Source organism: Tigriopus californicus, chromosome 11 (genome assembly GCF_007210705.1).
Source record: "Tigriopus californicus strain San Diego chromosome 11, Tcal_SD_v2.1, whole genome shotgun sequence".
NCBI lineage: Eukaryota > Metazoa > Arthropoda > Copepoda > Harpacticoida > Harpacticidae > Tigriopus > Tigriopus californicus.
The window spans coordinates 4252203-4276211 of NC_081450.1; the positions used below are offsets into that span (position 1 = coordinate 4252203).

The 24009-nt window shown below is 42.3% G+C and overlaps 1 protein-coding gene across 1 annotated transcript in view; it reads left to right on the forward strand.

The window, feature by feature from the left end:
- Positions 1-1565: 1565 nt before the first annotated feature.
- LOC131890220 (uncharacterized) overlaps positions 1566-24009 on the forward strand; it is a gene marked incomplete at its 5' end in the record, with an annotated part of 28191 nt that continues 5747 nt past the window's right edge. The window contains 2 exon segments of the mRNA XM_059239526.1: positions 1566-2029; positions 19380-19458.

A 24009-nucleotide genomic window follows, 5' to 3' on the forward strand; every position in this document is an offset into this window, starting at 1 on the left:
CATGGACAACTGACGTTATTCCATGGAGTAAAATCAAAGACAACATGCCCAGCCAAACCGCACTGTGCATGCATTGGATTTTGACATATTTTCCATTTTACATGCTTGTCTAGGCAATTAGCATTGTGGTATTGAGCCAATTTGATAGTGCGTTCACTGATTAACACCAAACATGCCCATTTAGTAGGGTTTTTGTAACACAACTCACCCAGAATCACGCAATTATTGGAAATTCAATGGGCGGATGGTGCGAGTTGACTGCGATGTTTGTCTTAGTTCTCTCTCCCCAAAATGCCCCAAATCAGGGTGCCGGACCACATTTTTCCTCGAATTTCCTTTCCTTGACATCCCCTATTGCGGCATTTCTTTCCATTTTGGCAGCACTTCTCCCGGCTGTTTTCTCCGAGAACAAATATTGGTCACCCTGCTCCTCGAGCATCCGTAAAGTAAAGAGTACCGGACGTACCGGACCTTCACTCTAGCAGAGGCAACGTGATCAAAAGATCATGGATTTCTTGTTCAAAGGAACAACAAGGATAACTCTAACGGAACTTAAAGATCTGGGTTAATGGCAACCTCCTAACTATTTGACGGATGTTCCCGTTGGTTCCTGGAAAAGGATTGGGAGTGATGTTTTTGGGGAGAGCAAATTGAAGGTCATGTCAACATCAAATTTTGAATTCTCCCGTCCAAAGACACGTTGCTCAGGGCTTGATAAAATTAAATAGGCCAGCCAGCCAGAGAGAGAGAACATGAATATTACCCGCATCAAAACGTCAACAGTTACCCGATAAACGAGATGGAGAGAGTTTTTTGCCTTTCGCACTTGTCATGTTTGAGGACGTTTTTGGTATGACAATCCCTCGTTAATAGACTAAGCCTTCCTTTTTTTTTATTGTTGGACGGAATCATTGAAGTCGAACAATCATAATCGATATCAAAAACGATTCATTCAAGCATACGTTGGTCCTGATCTATTGATGACTTGTCCAATAACGACTGATCGGTCTGCAAATATAAACCAACACCATATTGGGCTGTCAGTATTGGGCTTTGCAGCACCATTTTCTAGGATGACAACCATAGGCCTGGTAATGCAACCGGTAACAACATGAAAATGATCAACGGAATCAACGCTGGTAAATTCTATTGTTTAAAGAAAAACCATGGATTCCTCACATTTTGGGGCACCTTTTTCTTATTTTGGACCAATCTAAAACGATCCTAGTTTGGAAACCTTTCTTAACTACCTTCTTCAAAATAGGCAAAATAATGTCCCAGCATTGTGTCAAAAAGTGTTCTTCGGTAGAAATATGTCGAATGAAAAAGCTCCGTGGAAGGTATTTCAATCATCATCTCTGAACTCCCGTCACCCTGCCATTCTTTGTGAACAACAGATGCACAACCTTAAGTAAAAAAGGAGAGGATCTGGAATCTGGAGGGCGACGCTCAAGGCAGCAACGCTCGCTCCCTCCCTCCCAAATCCGCCTCAGTCTCTTCAGTTGTCGCCTCCAGCACCACATCCCTATCTAGTCATGGAGTACTCCATGATCTAGTGTACATAGCTACCAAAGGAAACACCAATACAAATAAACGAAGAGGTTCTTGTAATCGTGAATGGAGGCATAGCATTCGAATTTAATCCTACGCACCAGTGGCGGTGTGGTGTGACTTGAGGGACTACTAGATAAGCTTGCCCTGGGTTTTCTTGAAACGTTTGAAAATTGAGCTTTTTCCACATTCACATTAATGTGTTCTGGCACATGTCAACGACGAAGAGGCCTGGGCATTTCAGGTAGAGACCCAACTACCTGTAAGGGCCTGCCAAGATCGTCTTGACCCAATACTTGCTACCTTTGTTGTCACATAGAAGGTTAATACAGACTTACAGATTACTTTTGGGCATTTCGAAATCCCCTTGTTTGGAACCAAGTCTGTTGTAATCGGCAAGAGTGATCTGGCACATTTTGTGCAGTTAAAACCTAACCAGGAAGTGGATGAACAGGATCCGTGAACTACTGAAATTGAGGTAAGGCCATTTTCCTTTCATTCGCGATGTGGGGAGGAGATCATAAAGCCATTTTGAGGTTTTGAGGCTAGTCTAACGGCCGTTTACTTTTATTGGCCTCGTAAAGTGGCTTGCAACTCTTTTGAGGTGAATTCCTCTTAATTCTTGCACTCCTGCTTCATCATCGTTAATTCCGATATTGGCCGATGATTCAATGATTTATTTCCATGGGACGAGTCTTGATATCATATCAATCATTCAGTTGACAATGGTTTCATCTGAGAGGACTTCTTTCGACTTCTTATCAAGGTCCCTTCCCCAGTATTTCCCGATCTTCTCATTGATAATCGCAAACAAGCCCTTCTTGAGCCCAGTCGCCTGAGTCAAAACAGGAAAAAACATTTCAGGTTGACTTGTTGAGTCGTTTTTATCTGTTTTGAATTGAATGCATGGATCCATAAGACTAACGTGCAACATGATTATATGATCTCCAGTACTATTAAAATGAAAGGTTATAATTCCTCTATTTATTACCTTTCAATTTTTATATGATATTTGGTCTGCCAACGAGTTTGAGTTGACAGGCCGAGCTAGTCCTTGGATGTAGGGTTGATCTGGAATGCTATCTAAAAATTTGTCCAAGTCTGAATTGAAAGATGCTACCGGATCAAAAAGGCCTGTAGACGTATTCCCTACGAATATTAGAGGAAAGCAAATTAAACAATGAAGGAACCCGAGAAAGAAGAGAATTGGACTTCATTGTTCGAACTAGCCTGGATTCTCGAGGGCTTGGAGGTACTCTCAAAACGCATATTAAGCCTCGACGGTCTCTAGGATTGACCCTAAATCCTGGGTTGGGACAAAGCTCAGGAATGCATTAGTTTTTGAACACTATACAGTCTCAACTTGTTTAGTCTTTCCCAATACGAGAGTTCCCTCATTCCTGTGATGTTCCTAGTAAAACATGGTGTATGTGACAAAAAGTAACATCGGTTTAGTTGCGCCAGTGTCCACTTCTCTAGTTTGAGGTCTTCCTGATCTATTCAAGTGTACTTTCTATTAATTCTCTATACAACAAAAATCGGAGTGTTGATGTGGAACTTGATGTTGTACACTTGTTTGAATTGCGGTTCATGAAATGTTAGAATCTGGCCCTTCTTGGACGCAAATACTCGGTTGATTTTCAAAATGAGGTCAAATAGTCCCCCCCCCCTCTGCCTTTGCGTCCTCGCGCTCTAGGAAATGAGGGCTAATTGCGTGCAATTGTGGATCCATTTACGGTTTGCTAATGTCGTATAGAATCTCCATTGACAGCCACGTCAAGGACAGTTTTGATTGGGAATGAAATGATTGCCAATGGATTGTGCCTCTGGGTAAGCTGAGGTTTCAGCCTCTAGTGGGGAGTTGGCAAGAACAAGAAGTAGGAGAGAAGGAGGAGGAGGAAGAGGAGGAAGATATTGCATTGGGAATGTGCACCCATTTCCAAGGTCAAGTGTGCTCTTAGTTTTGGAAGAGCAACAAAGGCCTTCGCAAATCTCCCACCAAAATGGGAAAGGGCTTCCAGAATGCATCGTGTCTGCATATTCTCATGACAGGCCTGAGCCCATGACTCTAGCTCTAGGTAAGCCTGTCCAAGCTGGAGATGGCCTCTTAAAGGAAATTCCTCCTTCCGAATCTTTTCTCTATTTCCTTTTAAAATTGGACCAAAGGAGTTCCACTAGAAGCCTGAGCGAGGACGACAGACACGTAGTCTGCATACATTCGATTGTCCTTAAACCAAGTGTAAGCGTGGGTATGCTCTTCATCATGTTGTCATTGTGCAAGAAACGAAGACGATCTCATTCGCTGTCTTGAGTCAATCGACAACAATGTATTCTCTTATCCACTTTTCCTCGCTCTAACCCTTGGTCCAAACTCAAAAGCTGAGTCCCCTTGGGCCGTGACCGAGTTGGAGCCGACTAATGTCCTTGTGTGAATATTTCACATTTTCGCATTCTAAAAGCCTTCCTTCCTCTTTGAGTGGGTGAGTTCGAAGCGTTGGGAACATTGGTGCCTTGTGTATCGATTACGTTCCAATTGTTGCTTTTACATGTGGAACCGTGAGTGTAGGCAGGCAAAAAGTTTTTTTTACATGACTTCTGACAGCTTATGAAGGTCGCTCAGGCAAGGTGAAATGCGAGGTACTCTAACTCTTCTCTGTAACTAAAATATTGGGCATTGCTCAAAACGTACGCACTGAGCTCTAAACATAGGACACGTTTTAGCGCGCGTTGTATTTGATCAAGAATTCTGGCATGAGTTGTTTACAGATTAAATATGCATGGAATGGCGGTTTCCCGAGCCCCATCCAGTGGTAATCGCGGGGCGTTGCCCTCCATTTGAGCACCTTCTGAATAAGCAGGTGTCATGTATTACACCCTGCCACTCTGTATACATGTATGTATACTTTGTATGTGGTACCAGTAGTAGTTTGTTGAGTAATATATGATAAAACGCCTTCTTCAAATTGAGAATCGATGAAAATTAACTGTGACTTATGTGTGCTTCAGAATGGATCACGAAACTTGTTGATACGATACAGAGTGCATACGTACTATGTACAACACATAGGATGGAGTGTTTATGGGGTTTGTCCCCCTTTGTCCCGTTTCAAGTCTTAATTGCATATTTAACGAGGGCATGAGACGAGCTCCCAAAATTTGGACAATTAATGCCAATGGTCATTGCTTTCATTCATGACTCAGAAGCGAGCCATATGCTTATTAGGGTACTATTTTCTTTCCAATAGATTTGTGACATGATCGTTGAAGAAGTTGGTCAATCCGGTTTTAACACGTTCATATATGTACAATATTCTCTATTCAGCTTTCTTTTGCGAATTCTTGGCTCAGTGGTGGAGAAAGGTGACTTGAGTCGATCGTATAATGAACAGGGTAGATTATGAGAAGTGCATACGGATTGATCAACCAATGAGCCAATTTGAATGGGCACCCACAAACTGGAGGCTGTCAGAACCAAGTAGGGGCTCATCTAAGCCTTCGATATTGGCAATCATGGATATATCTACCATAAATATTGGTCATGAGGACCAATATGAAAGATACTTAATTATGGCTACTCCTGAATGTCATAGCATAAGTAAATTATGTTTAAGATTTGAATTTCTGACTTTTTTTGCAAGAAGTTGATGGTTTGCGAACGCTGTTTTTGGCTTTTTGTAATCAATTGAACAAGATGTTTCGGAACCATTTTTAGGTGTTTTCCATTCGTACTGTCTCTCTTTTCTCTCTCTTTCTCTATAGCCATTAGTTATTGGGATTCAGCTTGAAAGAATTTCGAGATGGTGATTGATAGTGAGTATGAGGGGTCGGTTGACACCTAGTGATGAATGGTCGAAGGAAGACTGCAATTACAGGTTCAACAAATATTGATATCTCAAGAGCTTGGTGCTCCATTATCCATGGTACGTACCAAAAAGAACAAAGGACCATGACCCTCGGATGTGATTGTTCCCCAGGAATACTTACCTTCGCGGAAAAAACCTAGATACCAAACTTGTTAGCATTAAGAAGGGCATTCTCGTGTTGGAACAATCGTAAATAAACTTGATTTACTTTTTGTTTCATGCACACATCTTGTGCCACTAGTAGTTACTAGTTCCATGGGATTTGAGGAACCCCTTGCAAGATGACAGGCTTAATGCTTTTTGTGTGCCTCTCTCATCAAGGTGTTCCAAGGACAGGACGAGATCTGACATTCCTATGGGATGCTTGGGAACATCTGGAATCCAGTTACTAGGACTATGATGGAAAGACCAACTAGCTTTGTGTGCAAAATGATGAGAACTCGTGGATTGGTTGGAGCAGAGTCTGTTGCTCACTTGTTCTCTGGTATGGTATACTGCATTCCCCACCTTCAGTCAGGGACGTCTCTCTCTCTTGGACTTGGCACCTCTCAAAGGCAAAATGTCCCACCGAACACGAGGGGGGGTACGCACCATGCAGGCAAAAATGATCAACTTCAATGCAATGCCCCAGGGGACTTGGTTTGGATCATATCTTGGACAAGTCACTGTTACCATCCAGCATTGATGAACAAAAATACTTCTTATATTCTAAACAAGTGCACTAGTAACATATTAACCGCAAAGACGTGTTTCTAATTCATGACGATTATCATCAGAACTTATCATTTCCTTGCGACTTTTTTTTACTAGTCCTGTCGTCTTGAATGGCAAATATGTTTAGAGTACAAGTTTCCCATTGAAGCTCGGTAGTGGTCCTCGTTTGAAAAAGCACCTCGCCGAGATCCTCGCCTCTTCTTTCGCACGAAACATTGAGGTCCAAACAAAAAGCGAAGAGGGAGAAGGTGCCATGGAACCACTTGGAACACGGAGCAGGCTAAAACTATCTCATCAGTTTGAATATTTGATGAGTCAGAAGCCACGAATGTGTATGAGTGTATCTTTGTGGGGAAGGCAGAACAGAACGTCCGCTCTCGAAAACCACCGAGATACCCGGAGTAAAAGTGAGTGCGAATGCCTCTCGACTCCCAGTTTCCTTTCTCGTTGTTATTGTGGCTTTGCAACCAACCATCATTGGTTGGAACCACCTCCGTTCGCCTCGCCCACCTCAATGCTTCCGCGTCTTTAGCGCAATGGGAAGCTTACTTGTGGGGGAACAAATAATGGAGCCAGGCCTTTTTTATTCACGTACTGAAAAGTGGAAATTGTCCGAATCTAATCATGTTCTTACACGATATCGAATGTTTTCATTTCATTGGCGAGGGTTTTTCCCTCCTCCGGAAAAAGCGTTGTTCTACTTTCAGACCCATTATCCCCCCTCCACACCTATTTTCTCGTGTGCTCCACCTGCTCCTCCTTTCAGATTATCTGTCTCTTTCGGGCAAATTTGTGGGAGTGATGTTTGAAAGTTCGTGTCATATTCTGAAGGCTGAGATTGCTTCTTGACAACGCAGAGGGACAGGGACGCAGAGTTCAACCTTAGCGAGCTTTTGTCCCATGAAAACTCAAGCACGTGCGGTTGTTCATAGTAAAGTAAATATAGTTGCAAGAGTGCTATGTTATAAAACTTATTTTTTCTGCATATTTTTTTCCCACTAAGTTCTATTGGATAGAGGTTGCGCAGTTGAAGTACGCGGAACATCTTTACGTTGGCACCAAAACCGGGGCTAACAGACCATCGTATGCCTTCATAAAGCAACCAGATTAGAAATAGATGTACATTTTTGAGCCTTTGCACTACCTTATATAATTGATGTTCCTCAATTTCCATTGACCTGCTACACTTGAAATCTTTAATAATCTGCTCTTTTATTAGCAAAACTTACTTTGTCTCTTGAAAGGCACGCACTTTTCACATACGCCTCTCAATATAAAAAAATTGGGGCAAATTCCAAGTTTTAACATAGTGTAGCTCCGACCACTTGCGGGAATAATAATGAGTCCTGACTTTGTAAGGCGAAATCGTTGGGTAAAATTCAAATTTGTCCCCGACATTTTCTTCGCGGCCATTGTTGATTCCGGACAAGCTGAGCTTCGCTCTCTCCTTCGTTTCTTTCTCTATTTGGCTATCTCTCGTTTTTTTGTTGTAAGCTACGTACATCCACCTTGACATATATATTTGGCATGAGACGACCTGTTTTAGTATGCTCGCATGAACTTTCTTTCTCGCTGACACTTCCAAGAAACGATCATCTCAAAAGTCCTCGAGTTCAATGTATTGCACCCAGACAGAAAGTAGTGTTGGTAATAAAGAAGAGACCTCACACATAAGATGAAAAAAACCGCGATGTGTGTGATATACAACATGTTGCCACGGCCAATTTGGTCCAAAATTCTGGACTGGCCTTCTTGAAAGAGGAACCGATTTGTATTCATTCAGCTTTTCCTAACAGACAAGGCTAGTCGAGTGTGTTTCCTGAAATATCATTTCATTCACACTCTCGGCGTTTCCCCCTACTTTAAATCGGAGGAACGAAACCCGTCATCTCTCTTTGATCCAGCCTTCGCCCCTTTCTTTCTGGCCTTCCCCTTGCTCAAAACACCTAAGACGAGGCGCCATGTCATGTGGGTCAATTTCCAGTGAAAGTTTAGAAGAAGGAGGGGGGGATGTTTGTGAACCCTCGTTTACTTTGTTTTATCTACTCGTTCGTTGAGAGTTGCAAGTGAGGGAAAGTCTGGCGTTGCTTTCCGAGTGTAAAAAATTGCATTGACGAGAACTAACTCGAGATAACTCTTACTGAAGCGTCCTTGATACATAAACGTTCGTTTTCGGATCACAGGAATTTGTCACGCGAGTGAAAGAAAAGTTTCAAATAGGACTAAAACAAGCCTTGTATGGGCCACTTTTTGCCCTGCAAAAGACACGTGTATAAGTTTTCTCGAATTCTGGGCCTGGACCGGCTTTGTCTTTCCCTTCATCTGGATCATTTTGACAGGGCGTGTCGAAGATTAATGAAATTGGATCTTATAAAGCTTTCAATTTCTATCCACTATGTGGTGGATTTCTTTGGGTCTTGGTTCGTTTATTAAGGGAAAGTTTTCAAGTTCTTTAAAATAACTACCTTCTTTGTCAAAAGCTCTTTTTAGTTACATAGAAAAAAAAATACTTGCAAATACTTCCGCCACAAGACTCCAAATTAATTGCTCTTGACCCCAAAATTGATCATACAACTGTGCAAAATGTGTTTGATGGATTTTGAGGGCTTCTACGGCAATGAAATAGTTTTCTTTAGAGATCGGTATTGTATTATGTACTTTTTACTGTTTGGACATCGGTTTTATTCCAATGAGAAGATTTATAGACAACCCTCTACTACATTGACTCCTAATTATCAGAGCAATACCAAACAATGTTACTTTATTACTTAGGCTGTGAGTCAAAGGCAATTAAAATTTGCCCCCAAAACACTTCAAATACTTAGGAAATGGCCAAGAAAGGCTTTAAAAAGTAATCTAATACTTTGGACGGGACTGGATTTGCAGAATTGCTAAATCTCAATGGACCTTGGATGAGTTTTAAGAGGAACTAGTTTTCAAAACAAATCCACTCATGCCTTCTTCATATTACTCCGAGTTGCTAGTGGCTTTTTACAAAAGAGGGCATCTATATGTTAAAGAAATGGGAAAATGCCGAAATGTCAAAAAGCTTTTCAAGGGAAAAAAGATTCATATTCCGGTTTTTTACACAACCTACTTATTCCTCCATGACACACCTATGGTTTTCATGGCGGCACACCTGTTGATGTCAGGAAAGTATAAAACATCAACTACGCTGTCCGGGCATGAGGTTCAATTCTTAGTGCCTTAGTTACATAGGTCTCTCATCTTATTCCTTCCGTGCTCTCCTTAGAGAGTAGAGTGGAACATGTGCTTATTTGTCATTGCTCTCGAACTTAAGTGGGGTTAAATCACGGGGGTCCATACTCTCACAGTTTGACAGACTTCCACGGACATTGTGTTTATGTTCTCAACGGACAAGGGCAGGTCTCTGACTGACAGATATGTGAAAGAGTCTTGAATCGGTTTTGGAAGTCTTGTGATAACTTTGACTGTGATTCCTCAGCATGTGTGTTTTTATTCGAACCCTGATACATTTCCATTTTCAATCGGAATCGAGGTCTGGTGGAACGACGTCAAACATCATCAAAACTGAATTCCACTCCACTCGCTACAAATACTCTCAAGTAAGGACATGCAGGGCTGGCTTTTGTTTTAGGAAAAGAAAACGGTATTTTTTGTACATACCCAAAAATATATACACTTCTAATTAACTCACAATATGACACACGTCTTCTTGCACATGACTCCTTTACCTTCAGGGGAGCGATAAGAACCCAACCAAAAACACTCCGATGATTATTAGTTTATTGTAATGATAAAAGGTCGTGACTCGGGGGGGCTATCGTCTCAAACTTGGTTTGCCTTTCTTTGAGCCTTGGGGGGGAAATAGAAAACAAGAAGTGCACCACCTTTTTCCATCGCTAGATGAAAGTATGAGAGCTTCTTTCTTGCCTCTTGAAAGCAAACGATTCGAGTCTGCTCCTTCCGTCTTCAGAGAGGGTGGATGACATGAATACTTTGTTCAAATGATGAGTCTTGGAGGGTTGACAGTTTTCTGAATGTAGTCCACGGAAGAATTGCCTGTCCTCTCAGAACGGGGTCAATGCAGAAGAAAGCGCCGAAAATGTCTGGTAAACCGAGATGAATCGTTTCCAAAATTTGTTTTCCCTAACTCAAAACGCTCGACTAGGAGCAAAAAACGCACCCACCAGTCCTGTCTTGGTTGGGGTGGTTTGAGGATTATGTGCGACACTATTCTTCAATTAGATTCTCGTCCAATCCCCTGAACGCCCCTATAAATTTAATTAGTTTTTGCCATTTAACAATCCATCCGTGCGTGCGTGAGTGTGTGAGTGAGGCTTCACCGCCTTGAGTACAAGTCATGTGGCTTCCAAGAGCCAAATGTCATCCCCCTCCGGGTGGAAATGGTGGAACGTGAAAGAAATTCCCACATGAAACTTGTCCTTCTTAGACCTGCAGCACTTCACCTACTTGGTACCCGTGAGGATTGCCTTTTGGGACTCCCCATAATCTTGTTTACAACCCCCATCTTGATTAGTTGTTTCCCCTTTTGTTTTCTTCCCCTACTTGGCACTCGCGAGGCACTTTGTCCCCTTTTTCCCGTTCTCTTTCACTCGTTGGGAAAGACCCTCAAGGGTGAGTGAGATCGGAACAAGGAACAAAATAAATACCTGTCCGCACACCCACCATGGTCCAAAGGGGGAGGAGAGCTATCAATCTGAGCCGAAAACACCTCGGCATGATGGCATCCAAAGGGTCCCCTTTTGGCTCGAGAACCCGTTTGGACTCGGGACCAAGTCCGCAATCAATAGGAAGCTAGTTTGCGAAATTGACCTTCAGTTCTTCTTGCCCGTTTGAAGACGCTTGATTCCTCGTGTGAGTGAGGTTGGTTAGATTGAAACCACTTGAGTGTGACGAGCTGTCATGTTGACCACATTCTTTATTTCCGTCTACAGTAGTGCATACTGAAGCAATCGACGACCTCTACGGGTTACATATTTACAGGAAGGCAATATTACGCAATACGCACATTTGATTTACTCGATTACTGAGCAGAGCTTGCTCGTTGAGCAGAGTTGAAGATTGGATACGTTAAATACACATGCGAGACTCAACCGAGGCTAATAAAAAGTCAGTTTCATTCACTTTAGCGACGACCTTCATGTCCTGGTTGTTCAATACGAAATGTTGGAAATTCTTCATGTCCTTTGAGAATGATGCCAGTGTCCATTTCATATTCAAAAGATGAATGTTAAATATTTGCAACGTTATACTCGGGATTGGAAGCCTGGGGAAATGCCTTACCATTTTAAGAAACTGTAAAATATGTATCTTTAGAAAAGCAACGCCCTTTCCGTCATCCTTTTGTGAAGGCTATTGTAGGAAGAGCTGGTTTGCCCGTTGATTGCCATGTTTTTTTTTCATGCGAAAGAGCCAAATTGACCTTTTTAAAAAAAAAATGGTCTTAGAAGAAAGAAAAGGAAATGTCACGCATGCTTTTAAAATTCATTGTTGCACCCCTTCCCAAAAGAGTGATCCTCTCTTTTTTTTCTCTCCTTGCTTCACCATCATCAAATTGCGCTGGTTCTTTTTCACTCTCACCGGCGTGCCTGTCTGAAAACCCCAGAGCCTTGAAAGAGAGGCCACTTGACGGCAGAAAACCATCTTTGTCAAGGTTGATGCGATTACCACGCCTCTGTGGAGGATTGGGCACCGAACCCACTTTGTCAATTTTGCCTCCCATGAATCCGAGATGAACCAATTGGGAGGAAGAAACCTTCGGGTGTGACGGTGAGCGGATTCGTCCGCGGTTCTATCCATCCACTATAGGCCGCAGTACCAAGAGTATCCAACTCTTTTTATTCTCACTTGGAGAAAGTTGAATGTGAAAGGAACTCGAGATTAGAATCGATGATTCAGATTACTTTTTTTGTAGCGGAGTCTTCGTCTTTCTTGCTCTTCGCACTCTTCAAGTCTCCTTTCCGAAGATTGTTCTTGAGTTTGAAATGGAACCTGTGGCAGAACTTCTGGGCCGCGAATAAGAATTGGAAAGTGTCTTGGGAGCAATTGCCATGTGCAATGGTAATAAGGCCTGAGGATGAAGAAGAACAAGAGAAAGTTGAGAAGGAGGAGGAGGAGGAGGAGAAGTAGAAGGACGCTTCAGTGGAACTGGTGAATTCATGAAGGCCGTCACTCACTTGAGAGGGCAAGGAAGTGAAGTGCACTCATGAGAAGAAGCGCATGAATTCCATTGTGCACAATTCAAATGATGATTTCCACCTTTGGTGAAGAGGCAATGGAAACAAGACAGGGACCAACGAAGGCAGGAGTAGAGTGGGTGCTAAAGATGAAAGTTCCATGAGCAAGAGAACGCTTGCCAAACTTCTTTGGCTCTTCTCCAGTCGCCATTTTCTGGCCCAAGCTAGAAATTGACGTTAGTACAAGAAGTCCCAATATGAGGATGAGAAATTGGAGCCTCTCTTTGAACCAGTCACTTCTTTTATGGCCATATTCAACAAATCCAACATCTGATTGTTGTCCGCAATGCTATGCTTAATATAAGGCGAACGTTCTGTATGTATGCGGATATAACAGTGTTCTTGAAGTTTTGAGCCCTTTGAAATGTTGCTAGTCCTTAGAAACAATTGTTCATTTGAGCGCCCACAATCTCTGATAGATGAAATTGTTCAAAGTAGGCTAAAAATGAAGGAAAAAAAGGTTGGATTTCTCTCCTCGCACCAACCAGTGATCCTCATTTGTGAAATTCGGTATGATATCTTCCCCGGTAGATCACTTCAATGGTTGTTTTTGATCCACTTCGGGTTTTTGGAATGCCCTTACTTCTACTGCCTCCTCTTCAGTTTCTCATCAAAAATTCATGTCTTCATTGTGCACATTAGCGTTGTTTTGATCCCATTGTCTAACCTGGGAAGAACTACGTACCCACTATGTCATTTAATGGGTGGAGGAGCATGAATTTGGCGAGGATAACAATTTTCCCCTCTCACCTCAAGAAAGGCCACCACTTGAACCTCTTCTTATCCTTTTCTGAAGATTTACTGCCGGTCTTTGGCAAAGGAATAGTAATCTGACTACGCCAGCAAAATGGAATTCTTTTCTTTCCTTTTTATGGGATTTAAAAAGACGATGAGGAGAGAAAAAATGTTTCCACCATGTCATTTAATGGGTGGAGGAGCATGAATTTGGCGAGGATAACAATTTTCCCCTCTCACCTCAAGAAAGGCCACCACTTGAACCTCTTCTTATCCTTTTCTGAAGATTTACTGCCGGTCTTTGGCAAAGGAATAGTAATCTGACTACGCCAGCAAAATGGAATTCTTTTCTTTCCTTTTTATGGGATTTAAAAAGACGATGAGGAGAGAAAAAATGTTTCCACCTTGGAAGGGACACTAATCAATCCATCAAATATGGAGCTAAGATTTCCTGTCACAATTAGCAACCCTTTTAGAGACCTACCTCATTCTTCATGCCTTAATAAGGCAGAGCGAGTCTCTAAGAGCAAAAGTAGACCCATCGGACGTTCTCAAGTTTGAAATGGGAGTCTTATGTATTTCTTCCTATGCTCTTCATCTTCATATCTTGTTCTACTCTATCCCTGTCAGGAAGGCGGCTTGATTAGCCGTTTCCAAGAAGAAGTGGGAAAAAAAAGAAGCGAGAGGGTCCTTTTTTTTGGAGTTGATGCTCTTCACATCTTCAAAACAGAGACAAACTGAAGACAGACAGACAGCTTCCCTGGCGACGAATGAGGTTCACGTAGGAAATTTCTATTTCAACGCGGATTTACTTGTCCTCCAGGCTCATTAATTTGACTGGGGCCTCAACTTGTACTTCATGAACACATTTAGAGAGAAATAGAGATGGGAAATGCGTTTTGGCCTTGATCTAGTATTTGGCTAAAGTTGGTATCTTGCATCGTTTCTTGTTTTAATTTGAATTATGGATCAGGAACCTTTCCGCGGCTAACTTATTGCTTTTCTTTTTACGTTCTTGAGGCAAGAGTAGACAGTTTTGCTCAGAGTTTCCATATTTTCGTGTTTTTCATCTAATCTTGGAGGCGATAAAGACGTGTTTTTGACCAACATTTTTTGTGTTCATTTCTGCAAAATGGGCCTTCTTTTACAAATCCTCTTGAGTGTGAGTTAAAATCTTTTCTTATTTGCAATCTGACTTTGCCTCTTTGACGCTATAGTGAGCAACAATTGCTGAAGCTTTGAACTTCCTCAAGCGAACCCTGCTCGGAATGGTCCAGTAATCTCGGCCTTGTTCGGCATCCTCGCCAAAACAAGTTTATAACAGTACAAAGAAGACAACCGCCTACCAATCAGTTCAAACTTGATATGAATCCGGGCCGAACTAGTACGATTTTTGCCACAGACAAGAGGTTGCAGAGAGAGAAAAAATTCCAAAGCTCATTCAAGTGTTCTGAGGCCGGACCGTTTTAACCTCTATTATATTCGGTCGGTATTGAGTGTGTGGACCTCGCCAGTCAACGCACAAAGGCCGCGGAAATGTAACGAGCGCGTGTGGGTGTGAAGGAAAGACAGAAGCTCCTGAAGAGAGAACGAGAGAGAACGAGAGAGAATGGGAGAGTACCCGGGCGATGCCGCTTGTTGGCTGGTTGTTCCTCCCCCCGTTCTTATTCGCCCCCTCGTCCCTCTTGACGCTGCGGATATGCTTGTTGATCCATCCAGTTTGCTGTAGCCTTGGAGGATTTTGGGTGATTGTTGCTTGGCTCTACTCAAGTGAACGCCAGACTGGTGTTTGTTGTGATTATTGAGGTGACTGGATGACCGCATGTTAATATGGTGTTATTCCGCATTGTTCCCCGCTCAACTTGAGAAACTTGTGCGTTCCATTGAAGGTTGAAATTGTTGCTCGTCTAGTGCATTTCTCCAGTGGAACGTGAAAAGGAATAACCGTGTTATGGTTTGAGTGCCCGGAAAGAAGTGGTTCTAATTTTGGGCTCCGGCCACCAAAGACGTGAGAAAGCCGTTCAGGTTTGACAACCAACCATAATGGGTGGTCCTCCGTGACAAGTTTGATACAAATCATTGCTTACTTGGACACTCGAATTGATCGACATTCCCGAGTGCAGGCGAAAAGAGTGAGTCCAAGTAGTAGTACTAGTAGGTGCTGGTGGTGGCTATCATTATAGTTATTATTATGCACAGACTTTCGCGATTTTGGGGACGAGTTGGCGATTCCTAATGCACAAAGAGAGTTTCTGAAAAACATGCCTTGCGAAACCTGAAGCCACTCAACTCAGCCTCGAGCCCAAACATAAGAGGAATGTCAGATTGCATTCCCAATTTTGTAGGAAAATCCAGTTCAATTTACATCCTTTGCGCTTCCGTAGACTCCCAGTGATAACAGGTTTTTGTCCACATCCTCTCGCAAGTCCTATTTGTCAGTCAAGTTGGGACCATGAACTAATTCCAAAGAGAGAGTTAATGGGTGTTTTTAGGGGGAGTATGAGAGCGGCCAGGCGGTTTCCCGGAAATGGAACCAAGTCCTTTGAATTTGTGGAGCCAGGGTGAATTAGGATGCTCCACCTGAGCTCGAACTATGACGCCGTGAAGGTGGGATTGAACTCTCGGAGTCTCTGCGTTCCAAAGTATTTCATTGCCAGCTAGAAGCAAAAGGGGGACGAAAGATCGGTTTCACCCCCTAGTCATCCCACAGTTCCAATGCACTCCAGAGAGTCAGAGAGTGAACTCGAACCGTCTCTGAAATATTCATGGGCAAAGTCAATGAGAAGGGTGAAGAAAGAGAGGATGAAGGGGGGTTAAAGAGATATTTGAAATGTACACAACAAACTGGGTTAGCCGAGGAACAACACGTAGTGACGAGTTTCCTCCAATGCGTGTTCAATGTTGATGGAGAGATTGTTGGGCTGAGGACATCGGAAAAGCAAATTGACAGGAGTGCGTCAAGACTCGGAAGCGATCTGAAAGTGGGGACGGGGACTCAATGATTAAATATTTAGCATGTCATGGATTTTACATATTCATACACCGGCTGAGAGGTTGTCATTCTTTGGCAAACTTGTTGAAAAGCTGTCTCCATTTTGCTTCGTCTCTTATCGCGTTTGGTTTTAGATTATTTCGCTTCTTTCGGACCAGTACGGTTGTGGCCGATACATGCCCTTTTGATTTGTGGGCCACTTTTCTGTTGACATTAGTGTGGTCTGTTATTTTTCAATTCCTCTTGCCGGACTCAAGTCCCCAACGTCCAGAACTTTTTCCGAGGTCTCCTTTTCCTCGTTGTCAAGAAAGGAGAAGTGTAGCAAATGAGCGATAGTTTTCCTTGGCGCTTTGTCGTGCTCTCTAATGAGATCGAGAAAGCGTGGAAATCCAACCCCAAGCTGCTTATTTCCTCACCTTTCCACGACGTTGTCAATCTGTCATCCGAAATCCTCGCTACAGTCATCGAGATACCTTCGCTTGTACAGCCAGCCTTGGATTTGACCTCGCGGATTTGTGAACCGGGATTACCCCTGGATTTCGAGGACCCCCATATGGGGACCTGGTGTCAATTATGAACGACCATAGCCTCGGTTAATCAATCTTTAGAGAAGCATTCCTTTGGCCTTGATATGATTTCATCCCGAGATTTGGCGAAAGATTGGACGATGTACTTTTGAGACGACCTTATCAAAAAGGAAAACTTGGAATAAATCTCTTGGAGCCCACAATGGCCAGTAACCAATCCTGGGCTTTTCAACTCGGTTTTGTCAGTTCGTTTAAAAAAGTTGTATTCAATTTAGATCCCAATTTAAATTGAAAGAAACAGAGTAAATAATCAAAATCGTGGGAAGCTTGTGGGAATGACAAATATCCGTGTAATTTCGTATTCGTCATAAATAATGTAAGTACTGAGCCGCTTTAAATGAAAAGTCAAATACGGACGAACGAACTAAGAAGGCTCTTTTGACTGAAAACTCACATTTTTTAAATGATAAGCCTCCGGAAAGCGACATTTACTGCCTAGTGATCGAAAGAGGAGGGGATCAGTGACAGGTTGATGTACATACACATAGAGGGAATTTGTCATTAAAATTCCACTGGCCCCAAGAAAGTGAATGCGATAGATGGTATTCGTACTCAAAGATGTGTCAGGTCGCTCATTGATTTCCCTTGTGAAGTGTTCCACTTTCGGTCCAAGGTGAAACGAAGCATTTCCCTCATGCCGACCGACATTGAAGAGCGCTCTCCAAATGAGAATGATTATCATTTTCAATAATATTGTAATACCTAATCTTGGGGGGGGTTATTATCTGTCCCCTCATAATCCTTGGGATATCTGGGGCTTTGATCAGAATTGGAGATTTGTTTCATCTGGATTAGAGAGCTCTTTCGCCGCACACTCACTGGTTCTATTATGACTCCCTTCGTAAACATGAACTCCAGAGATCCACACCATTTGCCATCTCAAAAACGACCTTCGTTGATGGATTGGATAGACAGGAGACTTTTTTTTTCCTGAGGACCCAATATCCATTTCTGTGAAACCTGGGGCTAGAGGCTATCCATAAATAGATCCAGCGAGAGGAGCTGATCTCCAGGGCTCGTTTCAATGATCATAGGCTTGAGTGTGTCTGTTCACAAAAAAAAGTTGGGTACTATTTTGTGAATCTGAATCCTTGGGCTTCACAGTAAGGGAAGTGTGAGTGNTCCATTTCTGTGAAACCTGGGGCTAGAGGCTATCCATAAATAGATCCAGCGAGAGGAGCTGATCTCCAGGGCTCGTTTCAATGATCTTAGGCTTGAGTGTGTCTGTTCACAAAAAAAGTTGGGTACTATTTTGTGAATCTGAATCCTTTGGCTTCACAGTAAGGGAAGTGTGAGTGCAAGGTTATTTTTTTGCCATTTTTATCTTCACATCATCCGGCCTCCCTCTGCGTGGAGGTTCCGAAGCGTCAAAAGCCAAATCGGCATTTCTCCATTTTTTTGGAGAAGGGCTCTTGAACGAAGACCGCCTTTATGGTCTCCCTGGGGCAAAACTGTTTTAATGTAACATAAATAATACCCACCTGGGACGGCGGCCTATATCCGTTTGAAAAAGATAAATATGTGACATAATGCAGATGTCTAGACGAAGCCAGCACCACGGTCTTTTGACGTGTTCATTTTCATATTTGAAGGAGACTTTTCAAGGTTTCAAAATAGGACCTGATTCTGTGCCACACATACAAAGTTAAGGAAATGTATAAGAGATGGCAATTCGTTCGTGATTATCTCTGGGTAAAGTGGCACATGTTGAGTGAGTTTCCTCATCTTCAGTTGCGCAAAGAACTCTCGCAACCCTGTCATTTTCCAATTTTTAAGCCATTTGTTAGCTTTTAACAATTAATGCCATCATAACAGGATAAAAAGTGTTTAGGTCTGGCAATGCTGGGGGAAATGGTACAAAAACAACATATTTTTAACTTCCTATTCGATTCAAAGGCATTACATTAACCCTACTTGGACGGTGTTTTTCATGCACAGCAATGCAATGTACTTTTCATGACATCTGCTCAGTTTATCGTATTACCTTCGTCAATGATGTTAGAATGAAGTGCCCCGGATAAAACTTGTCTTTTCAAAGTGCAACTCTTTAAGTATTCTTGAGAGCTGACAAACTTACTTTTTATTTTCTCACACCCCGACCGCCACAGGGTTGATTCCTCGCTCTTCTAAACCACGAAATCTAATTTGACTTGACACCGGAATTGCACCACAACTTTTAGCTTTGTTCTTCAACTCACTTTTTGAGGAATTGAGGAAACTCTCAAAGGACAACGATGGCAACGAAAAGAAATTTGCTGAATGTGTCATGATGCGAAGTTTTTCTCCAGTCAAATGGCTGACGCAAAACCAACGAGGGATTCACCAGAAACACACGTCCCTCAAGTTTTATTTGGATCATGACATAGTTTGTAGCGCCATCATAGAATTAAACTCGAGAAAGTCGAAAAGGTCAGTTTTGGTCGAGTCTTTCCTTTGAGTGTTCTAGAGCGATAGAAGAAGTACTTAAGATTGATCTGTGGTGACGCTTATTTTCTTTTTTACATCCCTTTTTTGGCATGTTTTTGTTTTGATGATCTCTTTGAAGGACAATTGACTTAATTGGTGGTCCGTTGTATTCGTCCAATGAGTGAGGAAATACAAAAATCTAAGATTAATTGCTCTTGGGCTTGCCATTTACCTAATGATCCTTTGATGTTCAAGGTCAATAATTTGTTCTTTTTCTCTCTTTTCTCAGATATCCGATGTAAACGATCCATCTCATGGAACAATCACGCTCGCCTTCCCTCAATTTGATGTATCTCGCAATTTAGAAGGTAAAATCCGGTTATTTTCTTTCGCAAAATGAGCCTCATTATTTTGGCTTTTGTTCATCTTTTCCAACAAAGCTACTAGAAAAAAGAACAAAAAAAGGTACCCGTCGGATCTCTGTTCGATACATCAAGGAGATAACCGGCTGAAATGAGCCAGAAAAGGCCAAAATTCGCTTAACCGAAACAATTCTCTTTTAACGGAAAACGCACTCCAGTTGCAAAAACTAAATATTTTCAAGTACCCATTTGTTCGAAAAAAATGAACCGAATCCAGAGTATACTGAAGAACTTCATAATCATGGAGTTGGTTTACGAATACATCTTAAAATTTACCATGTGAACATATACTGAAGCAGCTTTTAATATGAAAAACTGTGAACGTGGCAATACGTCACCATAATTATATTTCTCGTCACATTCCTAGTACAAACCGGTGTTCAAAGTCAACCTAATAATTCACGATTTTTTGGCCATGTCTGTTTATTGATGCTAGGCTGCTACCGAAAACACTTTTTGGATTTGATTTAATATTTGGACTGGATACACACTTACGATTCTCCGAGGGAGGGGTATTGCATACCGAATGTTGCAATATGATACATTGTAGAGCATGTTACGAGTGTAATGCAAGCAAGATTCGATCACCGTCAATTTGACATTCCAAGAACGCAGAAAGGCTCTCACGTCAACCATCCAACCGTTCCATCTTTCCTCCGTGGAACTTATGAATATGAAACTTCCCATTGAAAACTCTTCGTATTAGCAACATCATCTTTCATGGTCGTCCGTCACTTCTAGTCACTTAAACTTGGAAGATCCATTGACAGTTGTCAGACAAGGAACATCAAACCTTGGCTAATGGAATACAATTACTTGAGAATGAAAACATGGTGCTGGCTTATCACTGACAATTAGTGTAACCACACACAAGAAATGGGCTGGTGTTCCACAGGCAAGCAAGAATGGAGAGAGAGAGAGAAAGAGAGAAAGAGAGAGAGAGATTCGTCAGAAGTAGGTTGATTATCTTTCTCTCTTGAGGAATCAAAGGTGATTATTTTCTCAGACACCTGACTCGATGTCGCTCGTTTGCATGTGCGCAGCCTTGGTCATCGACCTTCAAGGCCACCTGCATAAAGGTTTAGAGTGCTCTTTGATTGCTGAAGGTTCAATCTGCATCTGGCAGACGACAAGATTCGTTAATGCATTGGAAAGTGAATCAAAACGAGTCAAGCCGTGACAGCTGCAAGGTTTCTTGGTATCATGAATCACAGGCGGCCTTTGAGACGGTCGAGTCTCAAAGGTTGTTCCCCAGAACCCATTTGTGTGGGTCAAAATGCAATGCTTATTGTCTACGACCCCCCTAGGAGAGCCTTGCAAGGCTTTGGTGCCAGCTTTGTGGGTCTCCTTCTCGTTTGGCCATTTGTTATAGATTGTACAATATGAACAACTTATATCTGGCAGATATCAGAAAATAATTAGCCCGAACAACAAAGGAAACTTTTCATGACTCGAGCCATTCTCCTTTGATGAAGAGAAATGGAGATATTAGGGATGGGCAAATGTGGCGGCACCAAAACACAGTTTGGTGTATCCTGAGACATGATTAAAATTTGATATATTGGGGTCCATCCGCAACTGCTATACTGAATGTTAGTTCCTCTTTTCAGTAGTAATGCTTATAATATGGTTACGCTCGTCGGCAAGTTTGTTCGCATGGCCTTCCCCTCTAATTATTTTTCCATTTTTTGTCGTAATATTTTTTGCTCATCGCTAGTTATATTTAACTAAAATGACCTTGGAGATTACTCAACCGTCCAAGGCCTTATAATCCGATCCCCAGAAATGCAGGTTACTTATGTTTCTGGTTGAAGAAGAAGTATGTGAAAGAAGAATGAGTGGAACAGGTCTGCACAACTCGAACTTTCTTTGCGGAGAGAGTAATTGGCTCCCTATGGATATGGAACACTTATCCACTACGTAGAAAAACGAAACTTTCGAGAGAACTCTCAAAGGTAACGTCAAAATCAGATCCTTAACAATGTCTCCTGGACTTCATGGCTCTTGACCAATCGGTCCCGTGGGATTTGAGCCGTTTGAACCCACAAATTAGAGACCATTTTTCAATAAGAAACTCCCCGCATTTGACACACGAAAAAACATGAAGGCTTTCAAATCCACCCTGAAAATAGAAAGCTGCCTCATTTCTTGGTTCAGTTATTTGATGTGACGTTCACAGGTGGCGTCGAAAAAAAGGCCAAAAACTAATTACCGCTTGCTCACAACTTCCACTTTATTGTTGAAGAAAAAACTCGCTATGTAAGCGATGGGAAATGCGAATTTATGCTCTTTTGGCCCAAAAAATTGAGTACCTCGTTATGAAGCTTTTTTTCCTATTATATACTATTGTATACGGTAGGGACCATTGTGGCCCGTCTTTGAATGATAGGGTTCCTTGGAGGGAAAGTATTGATAATTTATGAATGAAATCAATGTTATTTGGAACGACATGAAAATATTTGCGTGCACGTACACGTAAATCTGACTTAACTTGCTCTCACCAATGTGAAAGACTAAGTTTGCCGAATCCTTCTCCTGCTCGATCTTCGCCAATGATCCAATATCGGAAATTTGCTCTCTTTTCAATGCTCTTGATTCATCTTTTGTTCCCGCTGAAAACCGAAATGGTGCCCTCGAAAATAGACAACAAAATCCCGGCCTTCGTGCGTGTTTGCCCTAATTCCGAATAGCTTGCATGCATGTGTATCTATTTATCTATCTATCCGGGTGGAAATTGAGAATGCCTCCCAATGAAGGGTAAACATTTGTTGCCCGCCAGCTTTGCTCGCGGGAAGAGGATTGAAATTTCGAATTTGGAACACCACAACGAAAACTAGCCATGGGTTTGAAGGACAAAGGGAGGAGCACGATGCAGTGAATGGACCTTCCTGACCATCCAAGGCGTCAAGAGTAGCTTCATGAAAGGCCTCAAGGCTCCCATGAGCGTTTTGACGTCGAAAAGGGAAAGAGAAAATACGGCCAGATGCGAGTTGAACTCGCGGTGCTCGGAGAATATGTTTGTATTAGTTGGAACACACAGATCCTTTCCCCTTTCTAAACTGCAATTCCTCCAATTGGGAACAAGCTCATGTTCCGTTTATTATCTTTAGAAGTCAAGTTCAGGCCTGAAACGGGAATTATTAGGGACTACTAGGATCTAGGACCTGCTAGAATCAACTGGCTCACGACTGAAGCATTGAGAATGAAATTGGAATCCTTGGGATAGTTGTCCTTCTTGTCACCTTACCTCCAGATCATTTTGGTGCCTTGGCTTTCTGGGAAAACATTTGTCCTTAGCAGATTGATCCGAACGAGTTGCCCATATGTTGTTGTTTTAAAATGGCCTCCATGAAGAATCCCGGAATCCGAGTTAAACACCGAATTTGATGGCCCACTTAAATGGGAGCCGTTCGTTCCCAAAAGATCCAAGATGGGGACCACTGAAGCAAGTTATGCTAATTACTCAATCTCCCCCTATCTGCCCCGCTTGAATGCTATTATAAAGAATCTTCCATCAGGTGTGTGGGCTATTCTCAATTTAGAATGCCATTGAACGGTCTAATGACACCGAATTGCCCACTAATCCGCAGTGTTCCACTTCCTCAATCCTCCTGTTCCTCTTCTGATGATGATGCGAACACTAAGGACAGAGAAGGTAATTCGGCGATTTTACTCTAAATGAGGGGACGTTGATCCATGGAGCATAATTTATGGAGAAACTTTCGCACAATCTAATCGTTTCCCACCAAATTGGACAGGCACACACTCACCCCCACACATACACACATACACACAGACATACAGACAGACTCTTTTGCTCTCGCACATAGGGAACAAGACGAGGAGAAGAGCGAGCGAGAGAAGCTAATCTGGTTGTGATGGAACATTATATCCCTTATGAAATATGAGTTGCTCCAGACAACACCCATTACCATTACATTATGCGCTCATAAAGCAACGGGTGTGTGCTTAAGTGGGACGAATCTGTGGCGCAGCCTGAATGTTCCGATTTCAAATCGATTTCGAAGGTCAGATAGTGGGGAAAACTAATCAAAAGTTCCGCTTTTCATTTCAAATTGGCCTGCGAGTAATCTTGAAAGCAAATAATTCACTAATTCGAGCCTCTATTAATACTCGCGTTTCAGCTGTTATAATCCATTATCAGCATGAAACTCCAATGATTAATTCACCCTCAAGGTTCCCCATCATTATTGAGCTCAATTGACCCGCCTTAGCGGTGAGTTCTTTTTTAGCGAATAAATGCGAGGGATCAAAAAATATGTGTGTACAAATGAATGTGCGCGTGTGTCTACAATGGGTGCCATCAATAATTCAATGCGTAGAAGAATCATCCAAGCAAGAACTGAAAAAAGCTCGGGTCTTTGGTTGTATGAGGGGAGAAAAAAACACACCAATGGTTGGTCGCATTTTTTTCCTTTTCAAGTGGGGACTAAATCAAGTATTATTATTAATCTTCAAGTTTTGGCCTTGGGCAAA